The sequence below is a fragment of the Calliphora vicina genome, chromosome 4, assembly GCF_958450345.1.
Source record: "Calliphora vicina chromosome 4, idCalVici1.1, whole genome shotgun sequence".
NCBI lineage: Eukaryota > Metazoa > Arthropoda > Insecta > Diptera > Calliphoridae > Calliphora > Calliphora vicina.
This window is the reverse complement of record NC_088783.1, coordinates 48,623,303-48,642,757: the sequence shown is the minus strand read 5'-3', so window position 1 is coordinate 48,642,757 and position 19,455 is coordinate 48,623,303.

Genomic DNA, 19,455 nt, shown 5'->3' with positions numbered 1-19,455 from the left:
TACTGATTTTTATATGAAAAATCTAAAATCAATCATAGATCCTTATTAAGACGTCCTACAGGAAAAAGGGCAATAATCTGTGATCACTCTTATTTTCCATCAAATATCGATTTTTATATGAAAAATCTAAAATCACTCACCGATCCTTATTAAGACAGGGCAATAATCTGTGATCAGTCTTATTTCCCACAAAATATCGATTTTTATATGAAAAATCTAAAATCACTCATAGATCCTTATTAAGACGTCCTACGGGAAAAAGGGCAATAATCTGTGATCACTCTTATTTGACCCAAATATCGATTTTTATACGAAAAATCTAAAATCACTCATAGATCCTTATTAAGACGTCCTACGGGAAAAATAGCAATAATCTGTGATCACTCTTATTTCCTACCAAATATCGATTTTTATATGAAAAATCTAAAATCACTCATAGATCCTTGTTAAGACGTCCTACGGGAAAAAGGGCAATAATCTGTGATCACTCATATTTCCCACTAAATATCGATTTTTATATGAAAAATCTAAAATCACTCATAGATCCTTATTAAGACGTCCTACAGGAAAAAGGATAAAAATCTGTGATCACTCTTATTTCCCAGCAAATATCGATTTTTATATGAAAAATCTAAAATCACTCATAGATCCTTATTAAGACGTCCTACAGGAAAAAGGATAAAAATCTGTGATCACTCTTATTTCCCACCAAATATAGATTTTTATATGAAAAATCTAAAATCACTCATAGATCCTTATTAAGACGTCCTACAGGAAAAAGGATAATAATTTGTGATCACTCTGATTTCCCACCAAATATCGATTTTTATATGAAAAATCTAAAATCACTCACAGATCCTTATTAAGTCGTCCTACGGGAAAAAGGGCAATAATCTGTGATCACTCTTATTTCCCACCAAATATCCTTATTAAGACGTCCTACAGAAAAAGGATAATAATTTGTGATCACTCTGATTTCCCACCAAATATCGATTTTTATATGCAAAATCTAAAATCTCTCATAGATCCTTATTAAGACGTCCTACGGGAAAAAGGGCAATAATCTGTGATCACTCTTATTTCCCACCAAATATCGATTTTTATATGAAAAATTTAAAATCCCCCATAGATCCTTATTAAGACGTCATTATGAAAAAGGGCAATAATCTGTGATCACTCATATTTCCCACTAAATATCGATTTTTATATGAAAAATCTAAAACCACTCATAGATCCTTATTAAGACGTCCTACAGGAAAAAAGATAAAAATCGGTTATCACTCTTATTTCCCAGCAAATATCGATTTTTATATGAAAAATCTAAAATCTCTCCTAGATCCTTAGTAAGACGTCCTACAGCAAAAAGGATAAACATCTGTGATCACTTATATTTCCTACCAAATATCGATTTTTATATGAAAGATCTAAAATCACTCATAGATCCTTATTAAGACGTCCTACAGGAAAAAGGATAATAATTTGTGATCACTCTTATTTCCCACCAAATATCGATTTTTATATGCAAAATCTAAAATCACTCATAGATCCTTAATAAGACGTCCTACAGGAGAAAGGATAATGATCTGCGATCACTCATATTTCCCACCAAATACCGATTTTTATATAAAATATCTAAAATCTGTCTTAGATCCTTATTAAGACGTCCTACAGGAAAAAGGGCAATGATCTGTGATCACTCATATTTCCCACCAAATATCGATTTTCATATGAAAAATCTAAAATCACTCATAGATCCTTATTAAGGCGTCTTACAGGAAAAAGGTTAAAAATCTGTGATCACTCTTATTTCCCACCAAATATCGATTTTTATATGAAAAATCTAAATCTAAAAATCTGTTATCACTCTTATTTCCCAGCAAATATCGATTTTTATTTGAAAAATCTAAAATCTCTCCTAGATCCTTAGTAAGACGTCCTACAGCAAAAAGGATAAACATCTGTGATCACTTATATTTCCCACCAAATATCGATTTTTATATGAAAGATCTAAAATCACTCATAGATCCTTATTAAGACGTCCTACAGGAAAAAGGATAATAATTTGTGATCACTCTGATTTCCCACCAAATATCGATTTTTATATGAAAAATCTAAAATCACTCACAGATCCTTATTAAGACGACCTACAGGAAAAAGGATAATAATCTGCGATCAATCATAGTTCCCACCAAATATCGATTTTTATATGAAAAATCTAAAATCACTCATAGATCCTTATTAAGACGTCCTACAGGAAAAAGGATAATAATTTGTGATCACTCTTATTTCCCACCAAATACCGATTTTTATATGAAAAATCTAAAATCTCTCATAGATCCTTATTAAGGCGTCTTACAGGAAAAAGGTTAAAAATCTGTGATCACTCTTATTTCCCACCAAATATCGATTTTTATATGAAAAATCTAAAATCACTCATAGATCCTTATTAAGACATCCTACAGGAAAAAGGATAATAATTTGTGATCACTCTTATTTCCCACCAAATATCGATTTTTATATGAAAAATCTAAAATCACTCATAGATCCTTATTAAGACGTTCTACAGGAAAAAGGGCAATAATCTGTGATCACTTATATTTCCCACCAAATATCGATTTTTATATGAAAAATCTAAAATCACTCATATTTCTCACCAACTATATTTTCTAATATAATCTCCACAAAAGTTTGTGTCCAATTTCATCATGATTTCTGAGAAGGACATTGTAAGGGACTTGAGACAAATGTTGTACAAAATTTTATAAGGATTTCTTCGTAGTCAACATATTTATGTCTGACCAAACAGTATTCCGTGGGGCTAAGAGAATTTATGGACCTATAATGCCCATTTTCAATACCAAACAAAACTTATTAATAAGAGTTTTCTTGTTTGAATATTGTTTGTAGCTTCAAATAACACTATTAATAGTACATCCCTTTAAGTGCTGACCCATTAGAATTGTAAGATTGTAACTCGTTTATATAATCATCAACCATTATTTACAATCGTTAAGAATAAATCGTAACAAATCTGTTTTGCTTTTTTTTGTTTTAATACCCTACAATATATTATGGTCATAAACGTTTTATTATGTACAATTAATCGCTTCAAATACTTTTGTCATTTGTAGAGCAAAACAAAATATTATTAATACCAACGAATATATTTAAGATTATATTACATTTGAAGACAATATATCCAAACACTTCAAGGATTTGTGATTTTTATGTATAAAATGGATATTTTTCTATAATTCTGTAAAGATTTAATTTTAGTGTCATTCTGCTTTCTCAAGCCATTAGTTGTTTGATACAGTGTTCTCGAAAGTGGAAGATGTTTGAGTTGTTAAGCCTTTAAGTTGTGTAAAATACAATCTATTATATCAATTTAATGACTTTAGTCTAGATATTAAGCTTAACAACAATCATGCAGTTTTTGAATTGAACCTTCTATGGACAACTGATTGGTTCGCTGGTTTTCATAACAGTCTGCTTCATAGTCCAGCCAATGCAATATTTACTTTTCATTTTAGTTAAATCACCCACATTGTTGCCCTCCCATTTAAAGTAGTGCTCCATATAAGCGACTTTTATGATACAATCAATTTGTTTAACAAATAGTTTATAATTTTATTTATTATTGCAACGATTTGGTATTTCTACCGTTCAACCATTCCTTACACCATATGATCGTCAAATAGAAATATCAAAGTAAATAAACGTGGCGATATTTTGTCTTTGATTGAAGCGATAGACAAACAAAGATTTCAAATCAAGATTTCTTGATAAATTATTGGCAGTTAGGGAACAAAAAACCAAACAAAACTTGATAATTTTTTTACTATTTATATGCATTTAAACAATTATAGGAAAAAGTGTTGTTTTTTGCGTTATAAATTTCTTATTGTGATTTGCAAGGAAAAAATATAGAAACAAGTTTTTGTCTAATTGAGTTAGAAGAAAAAAATTAGTCCGAAAATTGTATTTAACCGCCTGTAGAGTTTCTAATAAATTAGTCATGTTCAACACTAAATGCGAAAAACTGAGATAAAATATAAAAAAAATATACAAGTTTGAAAATTTAAAACAGAATTTCACACATGTCTGTACATTTTAAACTAGAGGTAGGGTCAAGTTTAATTGTCGGTTTTCATTTGAGATATAACTGATTTGCGTTTTCAATAATAATTTTATTATTTTTTAATAACATTTTAAATATTTAAACAGCATATAATTAATATTTATTATTTGTTTCTTAATACAAAAAACGCCTTCATAGTCATAGTTTAAGAGTATGAAATTTTGCCATTTAGTTTTTCAACCAAAATTCATTAATACATGATCATGCTGTATGTTAAAATTTGTCTAGAACTAAACACATCTGTTTACCACAACTTCTATAATATTTATTTAAAACTTCCACATTTTATAAAACTGTTTAGACAGTTCTCTTGAAACTTGTGGCAGCATTTAAACAATAAACGTTTATTTAATATCATTAGATGCTAAAGTCAATGCCAGTAAATATTTTATTACTTCCAATTTCAAGTATTGGCTGACATTAACCTTTTTCCATTTTTGTGCAATCATGTCTAAAATAGTGGTGTGAGTGTTAAATGCGTTAATATTGTTAACACTGCACCCATCTGTTGGCTAAAAAATGCATCTGCTTTTAACTAGATTTTATTTCATTATTTATTTATTATTTTCCAACATCATTTATAATATTATTTTTTGTTTATTTTATTGGCAATTGCACGAAATATGACTAACTTGAACTTTAGCAAAAGAAAAATATGCTTTTGTTTTCGGTTTCCAATAAGAAATGTTAACAATTTGTTATAAAAATATTATAAAGAAAAAAAAAACCAGACAGCCATCTGTAAGAGTTTTCAATAGTGTGATATCAAGGAGTGTTCTTTGTTTTCCATTGGCATATAATGAAAAATAATTTGGTATTTGTTTAGCAATAAGGAGTGTATTAAATGTTTCATATTTGTGTCATCAATGTTAGATTCTGTGATTCTGTGATTATGCAATTTTGCTTTTTTTTCTTTAATAAATATTTTTTTAATAAATTTGATTTTTGCCAAGTCTGTTGTTTAAGTCTTTTGTTTTGTATATGAGATGTATATGAAAGATGCACTCTTGCATCATTAAGTTTGATATTTAATCACTATAACCTACATTGAGTGGGAGTTAATAAAAAAAATAAGAAAAATAAATGAAAAAAGTTGTAATAATTTACAGCTATAGGTTTTCACGTTTATCTATATTGGTGTCTTAATTATTAACTAGACGGAGATTCAGTCTTTATTGATATCGAATTTGTTTAGCCCTTGCGAACATTAAACTAATTATGCAGTTTAGTAATGTGAAGATAATGACTAAACTAATTCCATAATTAGAAGCGTGCAACATTATCGGCATAAAATAATGAGTTATAATACTAATATATCATTAAATATGCATTTTAACCCATTATTTGATTAAAATTTTCACTTTTTCTGCTACAATTTAAAAACGTAGTTTGCAAAAGTCACATTATATTTTATTGAAAATGCAGCGCTTTCGAAAGAACAACACGTTATAATTGTGAAAACTTATTACAAAAATTGGAAAGCTATGCTGAACTGCTCGCAAACTTCGAAGAATTTTCAGTAGAGAAAATGCACCCAATGTGTCAACTATTGGAAGAGTGGTAAAACAACATTTGAAGAAACTGGGTGGGTTATAGACAGTTATATTGCTGCTGTAAATGAGAGTGTCGCCAAAACCCGAAACATCATTTCAGCATCGTTCTCAACATCATAAAATTTAACGAAGCAAATTCTGACAAAAGACCTGCGTAAAAAATTCAACTTCCTCAGGAGATCATACCATCAGACCATGGAAAACGTGTGCAATTCCTTCAATTAGTAATGGAGAAAAGTGAAATCAATGAACATTTTTGAAAAAAAGTCATTTTCCCCGATGAATGGATTCTTGAAATACACAAAACTGTTCATGCTGTTCATCATCATGCAATCCATGAGAAACAAATACTCCCACAATGAGCAACTGTTTGAAGAGGATTTTGGTCAGGTTTGGTCAGACTAGGCCTTAGTTTTTTGAAGATGAGGCCGAAATTGCAGTGAATGTAACGACATATTGTGTTCTTATTTTGAATCGAAAAAGTTCATTCTTACTGATAAACCCTTTACAAATTCCCGTGGCAGTAGTACCAGAAAACAAGACCCTTAGAACTCTAATGTCGCACTTATCAAGCAATAGTTGCTTCTAAGATTTACTCTTCGACTGCGAACGTTTTGCTTGTCTGAGCCATAGGAAAATAAACATAGAGCGGAAAGTAGAAAAAAACTCAAACAAAAAAGTTTTTATTTTCACATAGCTTTTTTTTACTAATACATTCTCACTACTTAGGTTTTTGACACAAACTCTGTTGTCTTTTATAGGAGAGTTTTCGCTCCATGTTTTTCTATGGAAAATTTCCCATAATATGAGTAAGATTTTCTATAGAAAATTTCTCATAATGTGAGTAAGATTTTCTATAGAAAATTTCTCATAATGTTAGTAAGATTTTCTATAGAAAATTTCTCATATTGTGAGTAAGATTTTCTATAGAAAATTTCTCATATTGTGAGTAAGATTTTCTATAGAAAATTTCTCATATTGTGAGTAAGATTTTCTATAGAAAATTTCTCATATTGTGAGTAAGATTTTCTATAGAAAATTTCTCATATTGTGAGTAAGATTTTCTATAGAAAATTTCTCATATTGTGAGTAAGATTTTCTATAGAAAATTTCTCATATTGTGAGTAAGATTTTCTATAGAAAATTTCTCATATTGTGAGTAAGATTTTCTATAGAAAATTTCTCATATTGTGAGTAAGATTTTCTATAGAAAATTTCTCATATTGTGAATAAGATTTTCTATAGAAAATTTCTCATATTGTGAATAAGATTTTCTATAGAAAATTTCTCATATTGTGAGTAAGATATTCTATAGAAAATTTCTCATATTGTGAGTAAGATTTTCTATAGAAAATTTCTCATATTGTGATTAAGATTTTCTATAGAAAATTTCTCATATTGTGAGTAAGATTTTCTATAGAAAATTTCTCATATTGTGAGTAAGATTTTCTATAGAAAATTTCTCATATTGTGAGTAAGATTTTCTATAGAAAATTTCTCATATTGTGAGTAAGATTTTCTATAGAAAATTTCTCATATTGTGAGTAAGATTTTCTATAGAAAATTTCTCATATTGTGAGTAAGATTTTCTATAGAAAATTTCTCATATTGTGAGTAAGATTTTCTATAGAAAATTTCTCATATTGTGAGTAAGATTTTCTATAGAAAATTTCTCATAATTCGAGCAACATTTTCTATTTTCTTTTTAATAAGTTATTTTTTGAAAGGATTTTAAAATTATAATTGAGATTAGTTATAAATAAACAAATTATTTTAAATAACTAATACTCAAGAAAAGAAACAATCACAAATTACCCTAAATCTATTTGACCTACATTCATTATCCCAATTTATTTAAACGATTTTTTTCATATTTTCCTAACATTTAACAATCAACCTAAGTGTTATATGCTAAAGCCAAAAATTACTCATGCTTCATTAATTTAAAATAAAATATTTAACGCCAACGCCACTTAAATACAAAGTTTAACATACAACTCGAACTTTACCAGTGATTTATTAAAAATTTAAACAATTTCAACATAAGTTTAATGTTACATTATTATTGCAGTTATTATGCTGTAGTTTTTATAAGGTTATTTTAGATGTGGTAAATGTTGATATAAAATGCCAATTTGTGTTGCAATAAAACTATAAAACATACCTTAAGAAATTCCAAAAAAATATCAAATCTAAACGATATTTTATAGAAAAGCTGTGAAAAACAATATGTACAACAAATTGTGGCAGCATGTTAGACTATATTAAGATACTTATATTGATGGTGATATATGGGCACCCGCTGGACAATTTGGAAATTTTAATAGAAATTTCATAAAATATACCTTTAACGAAAAATAATTTTATTTTGATATTTAAATGTAGATAAATTTTGTAAAAAATTATTGAATTTGAAATAGTATTTTGATGTTTTTTTGCAGTAACTAAAAGTCAATGTTAACTTGGGCAATACCAATAACTACCTTTCAGCATTTAAATAATTGACAGTTTACATTGATTTTTTAAGTATGTTTATTTTTGTATTTAATAGTATATTTTTTTTTTTGAACATTCATCATTCAAGTAGCACTGCAACATGTTGTTTGTCTCTTGTATCTGTTTTTTTAAAAAATCAAATTATTGAAAAATTGCAAGTGAGCGGAAAAATATGTCAAATGTGTTTGTTTAAATGACACTTGTAAACAAAAAAACATGCTGAGTAATTATTGTAGTGTGAATTTTACAAAAATGTGTCAAATTGTTCAAAAAAAAAAAGACTGGTGAAAAACAAAAGACTTAAAACGCAAGCGTGATATTCATACTCGTGGAATTTTTGTGCCACATGTCTTATATGGTGCTTAATATACTGATGTTATGTTCAAAGCATAAAGTAAACGTGATTAAGAATAAATAATTTTTGTTTATTTAAATACCTGTAAGGACTACATGGCGTTAGGTATTCCATAAATGGATTTGTTAGACAATGATTTTAGTTTGTAAATAAATTTCATTTAATATTAAATCTTATTTATAATGTTTATTGTTAAAATTCAAAAGTAATACAAACCTAGTTTTAAAGCCTTATGTTTTTAAATTTATCTTTTTATATTTCAAATTATATTTTCATCACCAAAATTATATTTTTGTGATTTTAATTCTCTTATAACACCTCATTCACAAGACGACCATTATTACATTAATCTTAATAATAATCTAAATAATATATATCCGCCAATTTTATTACCAGCCATCCAACCAACCTTATTAACTGAATTCATTATGGCACTACAGCAAAAGATAACACTTGTCCTAAAAGCAAAACTCCATCAACTGAAAACCACCGCAAAATATAAAACTTACCTAATGACCCATTATTAAATTTAATCAATCTTTTTAAAACATATTGTAATGTACATTAAAACACTAATTTAATACTTTTACTTTTTTTCGCTTCTTTGATATTGTGATTTTTTATTTATGGCATGCGATACAGCCACACAGAAACTTTCATGCGAACACATGTGACTTTAGTGTGAGAGTATAAATAAAATGAAACATCTACACAAGTACTTTCAACTTTAACCTAATTAAAAGTGTGAATGTAACAATGATATCAAGAAAATTGTAAAACAACTTATGGTAATTTTTTAAGTAGTTAAGGTCGACAGTTAGGTACTCTACATGCATCTGAAAAGTTTTCATAGATTAAGCAATAATTTTTATAGAAAATTTCTCGTAATTTGAGTAACATTTTCTATAGAAAATTTCTCGTAATTTGAGTAACATTTCTATAGAAAATTTCTCATATTGTGAGCAATATTTTCTACAGAAAATTTCTCATATTATGAGCAATATTTTCTATAGAAAATTTCTCATATTATGAGCAATATTTTCTATAGAAAATTTCTCATATTATGAGCAATATTTTCTATAGAAAATTTCTCATATTATGAGCAATATTTTCTATAGAAAATTTCTCATATTATGAGCAATATTTTCTATAGAAAATTTCTCATATTATGAGCAATATTTTCTATAGAAAATTTCTCATATTATGAGCAATATTTTCTATAGAAAATTTCTCATATTATGAGCAATATTTTCTATAGAAAATTTCTCATATTATGAGCAATATTTTCTATAGAAAATTTCTCATATTATGAGCAATATTTTCTATAGAAAATTTCTCATATTATGAGCAATATTTTCTATAGAAAATTTCTCATATTATGAGCAATATTTTCTATAGAAAATTTCTCATATTATGAGCAATATTTTCTATAGAAAATTTCTCATATTATGAGCAATATTTTCTATAGAAAATTTCTCATATTATGAGCAATATTTTCTATAGAAAATTTCTCATATTATGAGCAATATTTTCTATAGAAAATTTCTCATATTATGAGCAATATTTTCTATAGAAAATTTCTCATATTATGAGCAATATTTTCTATAGAAAATTTCTCATATTATGAGCAATATTTTCTATAGAAAATTTCTCATATTATGAGCAATATTTTCTATAGAAAATTTCTCATATTATGAGCAATATTTTCTATAGAAAATTTCTCATATTATGAGCAATATTTTCTATAGAAAATTTCTCATATTATGAGCAATATTTTCTATAGAAAATTTCTCATATTATGAGCAATATTTTCTATAGAAAATTTCTCATATTATGAGCAATATTTTCTATAGAAAATTTCTCATATTATGAGCAATATTTTCTGTAGAAAATTTCTCATATTATGAGCAATATTTTCTATAGAAAATTTCTCATATTATGAGCAATATTTTCTATAGAAAATTTCTCATATTATGAGCAATATTTTCTATAGAAAATTTCTCATATTATGAGCAATATTTTCTATAGAAAATTTCTCATATTATGAGCAATATTTTCTATAGAAAATTTCTCATATTATGAGCAATATTTTCTATAGAAAATTTCTCATATTATGAGCAATATTTTCTATAGAAAATTTCTCATATTATGAGCAATATTTTCTATAGAAAATTTCTCATATTATGAGCAATATTTTCTATAGAAAATTTCTCATATTATGAGCAATATTTTCTATAGAAAATTTCTCATATTATGAGCAATATTTTCTATAGAAAATTTCTCATATTATGAGCAATATTTTCTATAGAAAATTTCTCATATTATGAGCAATATTTTCTATAGAAAATTTCTCATATTATGAGCAATATTTTCTATAGAAAATTTCTCATATTATGAGCAATATTTTCTATAGAAAATTTCTCATATTATGAGCAATATTTTCTATAGAAAATTTCTCATATTATGAGCAATATTTTCTATAGAAAATTTCTCATATTATGAGCAATATTTTCTATAGAAAATTTCTCATATTATGAGCAATATTTTCTATAGAAAATTTCTCATATTATGAGCAATATTTTCTATAGAAAATTTCTCATATTATGAGCAATATTTTCTATAGAAAATTTCTCATATTATGAGCAATATTTTCTATAGAAAATTTCTCATATTATGAGCAATATTTTCTATAGAAAATTTCTCATATTATGAGCAATATTTTCTATAGAAAATTTCTCATATTATGAGCAATATTTTCTATAGAAGATTTCTCATATTATGAGCAATATGAGGTACATGAATATGAGGAACATTTTCTATAGAACGTTTCTCAGAATATGAGGAACATTTTCTATAGAACGTTTCTCAGAATATGAGGAACATTTTCTATATAACGTTTCTCAGAATATCAGGAACATTTTCTATAGAACGTTTCTCAGAATATGAGGAACATTTTCTATAGAAATTTTCTCAGAATATGAGGAATGTTTTCTAAGAAAGTTTCTCAGAATATGATGAACATTTTCTATAGAAAATTTCTTAGAATATGAGCAACATTTTCTATAGAAAGTTTCTCAGAATATGAGCAACATTTTCTATAGAAAGTTTCTGAGAATATCAGCAATATTTTCTATAGAAAGTTTCTGAGAATATGAGCAATATTTTCTATAGAAAGTTTCTCAGAATATGAACAATAGTTTCTATAGAAAATTTATCATAATTTGAGCAACATTTTCTGTAGAAACTTTCTCATAATTTGATCAACATTTTCCATAGAAAATTATTATTAAGCAATATTTTTTGTAGAAAAGTCTTTCTCTGTTACAAATTGGTTCACAAATGTATACTAGTTACAGTCATTTGTACATGAGCAACATAATCAAAACAGCATGGGAGTGCAAAATGAAATGCAGAGTACACAATGAAGATGATTATCTAGAAAAATAATTAAACCTCTTATTATTTCTGTTATAAAAAAATTTCAGCATGAATTAAAACAGCTCAACGTACACTTCATTTACCAAGAGAAAGTTTTTGCTTTATTCATGATTAATTTTGGTGATAATCAAAAGACAGCCGAAAATTTAAATTGATTTTCTTAAGTGCCAGAAACAAAACCACTCTACCGACTTAATGATATTTCAATATAGAAAAAAAAATTATTTAAATTTGAGATTTCAATTATCTTAAGCTCATCGCTAAATATTTAAACATGATTTTGGTATAAAAGCACGAACTAAATTAAACACCAACACCGTGACACAATGACATTAAGTAATCTTGATAAAATGTTTGTTTTCTATTTCATTTTATTTAATTTCATTATTATTTTAAACTATTTACTCAAATTTGGCATTATTTAATTATCAAGTGCTTTTGAAATTCAAGTGAAACAAACAGGGATTATTTGATGTATTTATTTGTGAGTGTTTAATTTAACATACAAAAAAATGTTTTAAAGCCAAAAACATGGCATTTAATTAAAACTCCACTGCATGAACATAAATTCAACAAATATGTCACTTTGCTACAGGTAGTTGTTAAAAATTTACTTACTTTATGCAACGTAAATCAAATTAGTGTAAAAAACTATCTTGATTTTAATGAAGTAAAAAATGTATTTATATGTATTTATATGAGAGAAAAGTGCAGCAATACAATTATTTAATATGTAAAATAAAACTTAATTAATAGATTAAACATCATACGAGTACTAATTGCATAAAGGAAAACAAATCAAAAAATAAATAACATAAAACTGAATATGAGGAATGTTTTCTAAGAAAGTTTCTCAGAATATGATGAACATTTTCTATAGAAAATTTCTTAGAATATGAGCAACATTTTCTATAGAAAGTTTCTCAGAATATGAGCAACATTTTCTATAGAAAGTTTCTGAGAATATCAGCAATATTTTCTATAGAAAGTTTCTGAGAATATGAGCAATATTTTCTATAGAAAGTTTCTCAGAATATGAACAATAGTTTCTATAGAAAATTTATCATAATTTGAGCAACATTTTCTGTAGAAACTTTCTCATAATTTGATCAACATTTTCCATAGAAAATTATTATTAAGCAATATTTTTTGTAGAAAAGTCTTTCTCTGTTACAAATTGGTTCACAAATGTATACTAGTTACAGTCATTTGTACATGAGCAACATAATCAAAACAGCATGGGAGTGCAAAATGAAATGCAGAGTACACAATGAAGATGATTATCTAGAAAAATAATTAAACCTCTTATTATTTCTGTTATAAAAAAATTTCAGCATGAATTAAAACAGCTCAACGTACACTTCATTTACCAAGAGAAAGTTTTTGCTTTATTCATGATTAATTTTGGTGATAATCAAAAGACAGCCGAAAATTTAAATTGATTTTCTTAAGTGCCAGAAACAAAACCACTCTACCGACTTAATGATATTTCAATATAGAAAAAAAAATTATTTAAATTTGAGATTTCAATTATCTTAAGCTCATCGCTAAATATTTAAACATGATTTTGGTATAAAAGCACGAACTAAATTAAACACCAACACCGTGACACAATGACATTAAGTAATCTTGATAAAATGTTTGTTTTCTATTTCATTTTATTTAATTTCATTATTATTTTAAACTATTTACTCAAATTTGGCATTATTTAATTATCAAGTGCTTTTGAAATTCAAGTGAAACAAACAGGGATTATTTGATGTATTTATTTGTGAGTGTTTAATTTAACATACAAAAAAATGTTTTAAAGCCAAAAACATGGCATTTAATTAAAACTCCACTGCATGAACATAAATTCAACAAATATGTCACTTTGCTACAGGTAGTTGTTAAAAATTTACTTACTTTATGCAACGTAAATCAAATTAGTGTAAAAAACTATCTTGATTTTAATGAAGTAAAAAATGTATTTATATGTATTTATATGAGAGAAAAGTGCAGCAATACAATTATTTAATATGTAAAATAAAACTTAATTAATAGATTAAACATCATACGAGTACTAATTGCATAAAGGAAAACAAATCAAAAAATAAATAACATAAAACTGGAAAACATGCCATTTAATACGGCTATAATGATGAAAAATAACTGTCCGTCTGTCTTTCTGTTTACGGGAGACAAGTGTAACAAATAATGTCGCCTCATGTCCATGCCGACATTTAGCTCACAGACACACAAGTCTCTTACGCGTCTACAAATCATTTGTTACATTGCATTTTTTGTTTGGCTCAAAGAAAGTTATTGCGTATACAGAGTTTTTTCTCCCCAAATACTTCAAAGAAAGACAAAATATCACTAACCAAATTTGCATAATCAACATTTTGCATGTTTTAGGCCATGTAAATCACCAAAAACAAACACTAGATTGTCATTTCATGACATTTACATACATACTTCGTTGAGCAATTTAAATATATGAGGTTTGAAAATCAAAAGTTTTTTGTTTTTCTTTCATGTACAAGAGAAATTTTCCGTCTTCTGATGTTAGTGAATATATAAGAAGCTCACTGGTGAAAAGCGAACATCTTGCTTATTTTAGTTTTAAAGAAACATTTATCACGTAACAGGAAATCAATCTACAAAAACAGAGTTGTGCTAACTTGAGCACAAGAAGTAACACGAATGCATTTAGAATTCTAATTTGAGCAACAGTTTCTTTCGAAAATTTCTCATAATTTGAGTTACATTTTCTATAGAAAATTTCTCATAATTTGAGTTACATTTTCTATAGAAAATTTCTCATAATTTGAGTTACATTTTCTATAGAAAATTTCTCATAATTTGAGTTACATTTTCTATAGAAAATTTCTCATAATTTGAGTTACATTTTCTATAGAAAATTTCTCATAATTTGAGTTACATTTTCTATAGAAAATTTCTCATAATTTGAGTTACATTTTCTATAGAAAATTTCTCATAATTTGAGTTACATTTTCTATAGAAAATTTCTCATAATTTGAGTTACATTTTCTATAGAAAATTTCTCATAATTTGAGTTACATTTTCTATAGAAAATTTCTCATAATTTGAGTTACATTTTCTATAGAAAATTTCTCATAATTTGAGTTACATTTTCTATAGAAAATTTCTCATAATTTGAGTTACATTTTCTATAGAAAATTTCTCATAATTTGAGTTACATTTTCTATAGAAAATTTCTCATAATTTGAGTTACATTTTCTATAGAAAATTTCTCATAATTTAAGTTACATTTTCTATAGAAAATTTCTCATAATTTAAGTTATATTTTCTATAGAAAATTTCTCATAATTTAAGTTATATTTTCTATAGAAAATTTCTCATAATTTGAGTTACATTTTCTATAGAAAATTTCTCATAATTTGAGTTACATTTTCTATAGAAAATTTCTCATAATTTGAGTTACATTTTCTATAGAAAATTTCTCATAATTTGAGTTACATTTTCTATAGAAAATTTATCATAATTTGAGTTACATTTTCTATAGAAAATTTATCATAATTTGAGTTACATTTTCTATAGAAAATTTATCATAATTTGAGTTACATTTTCTATAGAAAATTTATCATAATTTGAGTTACATTTTCTATAGAAAATTTATCATAATTTGAGTTACATTTTCTATAGAAAATTTATCATAATTTGAGTTACATTTTCTATAGAAAATTTATCATAATTTGAGTTACATTTTCTATAGAAAATTTATCATAATTTGAGTTACATTTTCTATAGAAAATTTATCATAATTTGAGTTACATTTTCTATAGAAAATTTATCATAATTTGAGTTACATTTTCTATAGAAAATTTATCATAATTTGAGTTACATTTTCTATAGAAAATTTATCATAATTTCAGTCACATTTTCTACAGAAAATTTCTCATAATTTCAGTTACATTTTCTGTAGAAAATTTCTCATAATTTCAGTTGCATTTTCTATAAAAAATTTCTCATAATTTCAGTTACATTTTCTATAGAAAATTTCTCATAATTTCAGTTACATTTTCTATAGAAAATTTCTAATAGTTTTTTTCTATAGAAAATTTATCATATTTTCTGTACACAATTTCGGGATTTTAATCACAATCTAAATTTGAGCAGCAAATTTTTCTTGCGTCAACCAGTCGTCTAAGGTTTTCCTACCCTTACATTTCATTGAACAAATATACAGTCGTTTATTTTTCTTATTTTCTTCCTCAATTATCACAAATTGAATTTTATGAAACATTTGTGCTTTTATGGCATCTGCTTTACTTTACCAGCAGTTGTGGGAAAAATTATTTCCACTGGTCTCTTATTAGAGTTTGATGTTTATGGACTACTCCATAAATTGTTTGAAAATCATTTTCAATTACAGAAAGCCATTTAATAAATAAAGAAAAAGTGTTCATCCAAATTGTTTATCGCGTAATAATTTCCACTATTTATTACATATTTCTTCAAATCTAGTATTTTGGCTCGAAATTTATGATAATTACAATTATGTGGGATTTTACAGTAATTGGTTGAAGTAAAAAATAAGGTGTTTGTTATGAGTATCTAAATCAAATAAATTGTATATTATGTAAAATATAATTAATTTTGACAAGTCAATAAGTTTTATCTAACACTTATTATTTGCAATATTAAGTTTCACGATATATTCTGTAAATGGTTAAAATTATGGCGGAATATTTGCGAGGAAAGTTTATATTAAAAATTACTCGAAAATTAACGAAAATACTGAACGATTTTTTTTTTTGTTAATTTGTTTTAATCAAACTTTTCCTATTTTTTACTGAATTAAATGTGTATGATTTTTTTTAAATATTTTTAATAAAAAACTGACAAAACACAAAAATCGATAGTGTTGATGTCTATGGTGACTTTAACAAAGTATAAATAGAAAGCGCTTATGTTGAATAATTCATTAAACATTTTTGAGAAATAACCTCCTCCATTGTGCATAGATATTTTTGCGAACTTAATTATTAATTTAAATGCAATTGCCAAACAGTCATTAAGACTCATTATGAGAAATTTAATTATATTCATCAGATGTCTGCAACCTATAAAAAAAACTACTATTTTTCAACATTTTGTGCAGCCACAAAAAGAAAAATAAACAAAAGAGTTAAGCTGCAAACTTGTCATCACATCTTGCAATTTTTAAATGTGGGAGTTCTTTATACATTTTTATTATTATTATTTCTTCTATACAAATACTACGTACATATGTATATGCATTCGCTTTTTCTCAGACGTTAAATAGCAAAAACCCAAAAAATCATCTATACGCTTTCAACACCCATTGCAGTAAGTTAAATATCACATAGTAACTGAGTGTATATGGAATGGCAGTCACTCAGTCAGTCACTCAGCCAGTTAGTAAGTAATGTAATGTAATGATGCCTGTATATTGTGTTGCATGTGGCATGAATGCAATAAGCCAACCACAAAAATCAATAACTAAATTTACGTTATTTCAAAATTTTTTATTTTGCCTAAGCAAAATAAGCCATATAAACGTAGCATACTCGATTGTAATAAAAATATATAAACGAAATAAAATTTTATAATTCTATTGAAATATTTTAATGTGGAAACCTAAAATAAACAAGATGTAAGAATATTGTGGTCTACCAGGCGATGGTCTATAATGATTATGGGTGAGGCACGATGTATTTCCTAAATATGGTATGAAGTATATGGAATATAAAGAGTAGCAGGCTTAATTAAATGCCATGTGATTTTATCAATAATGAAGTTAAATATTTATTAAGGTATAAGATTCTGCTCAAATTAGAAAATTCCGCATGAGCAAAGTTTTCAATATTTTTATAAAAAATTTTTCATTGTTTGAATAAAATTTTCTATAGAAAATTTCGTACAATTGAATCAAAATTGTCTACAACAAATAAACTATGGTTTCAGCTACATTTTTTGTAGAAAATTCCTCATGATCTGATCAACATTTTCTATAGAAAATTTCTCATGGTTTGAGTAAGATATTCTATAGAAAATTTCTTATTGTGTGAGTAAGATTTCCTATAGAAAATTTCTCATTGTTTGAGTAAGCTTTTTTTAGAAAATTTCTCATGGTTTGAGTAGGATTTTCTATAGACAATTTATCAAAGTTTGAGTAACATTTTCTATAGAAAATTTATCAAAGTTTGAGTAACATTTTCTATAGAAAATTTATCAAAGTTTGAGTAACATTTTCTATAGAAAATTTATCAAAGTTTGAGTAACATTTTCTATAGAAAATTTATCAAAGTTTGAGTAACATTTTCTATAGAAAATTTATCAAAATTTGAGATACATTTTCTATAGAAAAACTCTCATAGTTTGACATACATTTTCTATAGAAACATTCTCATAGTTTGAGACACATTTTCTATAGAAAAATTCTCATAGTTTGAGATACATTTCCAAAGAATATTTCTCATAGTTTTAGATACATTTTCTATAGAAAATTACTCATAGTTTGAGTAACATTTTCTACAGAAAATATCTCATAGTTTGAGATACATTTTCTATAGAAAATTTCTCATAGTTTGAGATACATTTTCTATAGAAAATTTCTCATAGTTTGAGATGCATTTTCTATAGAAAATTTCTCATAGTTTGAGATGCATTTTCTAAAGAAAAATTCTCATAGTTTGAGATACATTTTCTAAAGAAAAATTATCATAGTTTGAAATACATTTTCTAAAGAAAAATTATCATAGTTTGAGATACATTTTCTATAGAAAAATTCTCATAGTTTGAGATACATTTTCTATAGAAAAATTCTCATAATTTGAGATACATTTTCTATAGAAAATTTCTCTTAGTTTGAGATACATTTTCTATAGAGAATTTCTCATAGTTTGAGTAATATTTTCTACAGAAAATTTCTCATAGTTTGAGTAATACTTTCTACAGAAAATTTCTCATAGTTTGCGACACATTTTCTGCAGAAAATTTCTCACAGTTTGAGACATATTTTCTATAGAAAGTTTCTCATAGTTTGAGTGACATTTTCTATAGAAAATTTCTCACAGTTTATACATTTCCTACAGAAAATATCTCAGAATTGAATCAAAATTTTCTGTAGGAAATTTATCATGATCTGAACAACATTTTCTATAGAAATTTTGTCATGGTTTGAGTAACATTTTCTACAGAAAATTGCTCATGTTTTGAGTAACATTTTCTATAGAAAACTTCTCTTGGTTTGAGTAACATTTGCTATAGAAAACTTCTTTTGGTTCGAGTAACATTTTCTACAGAAAATTTCTTTTGGTTTGAGTAATATTTTCTACAGAAAACTTTCATGGATGAATCCTTCCTCTTGCTGGAGGAGCTCCCAAAGATTTTGCGAGCTCTTCTTGGGTTTTACAACAATTTTCATGGTGTAACTGGAGGCAGTTCTTGGTCATAAAACTTTTTCGGCTGACCTGGACGAT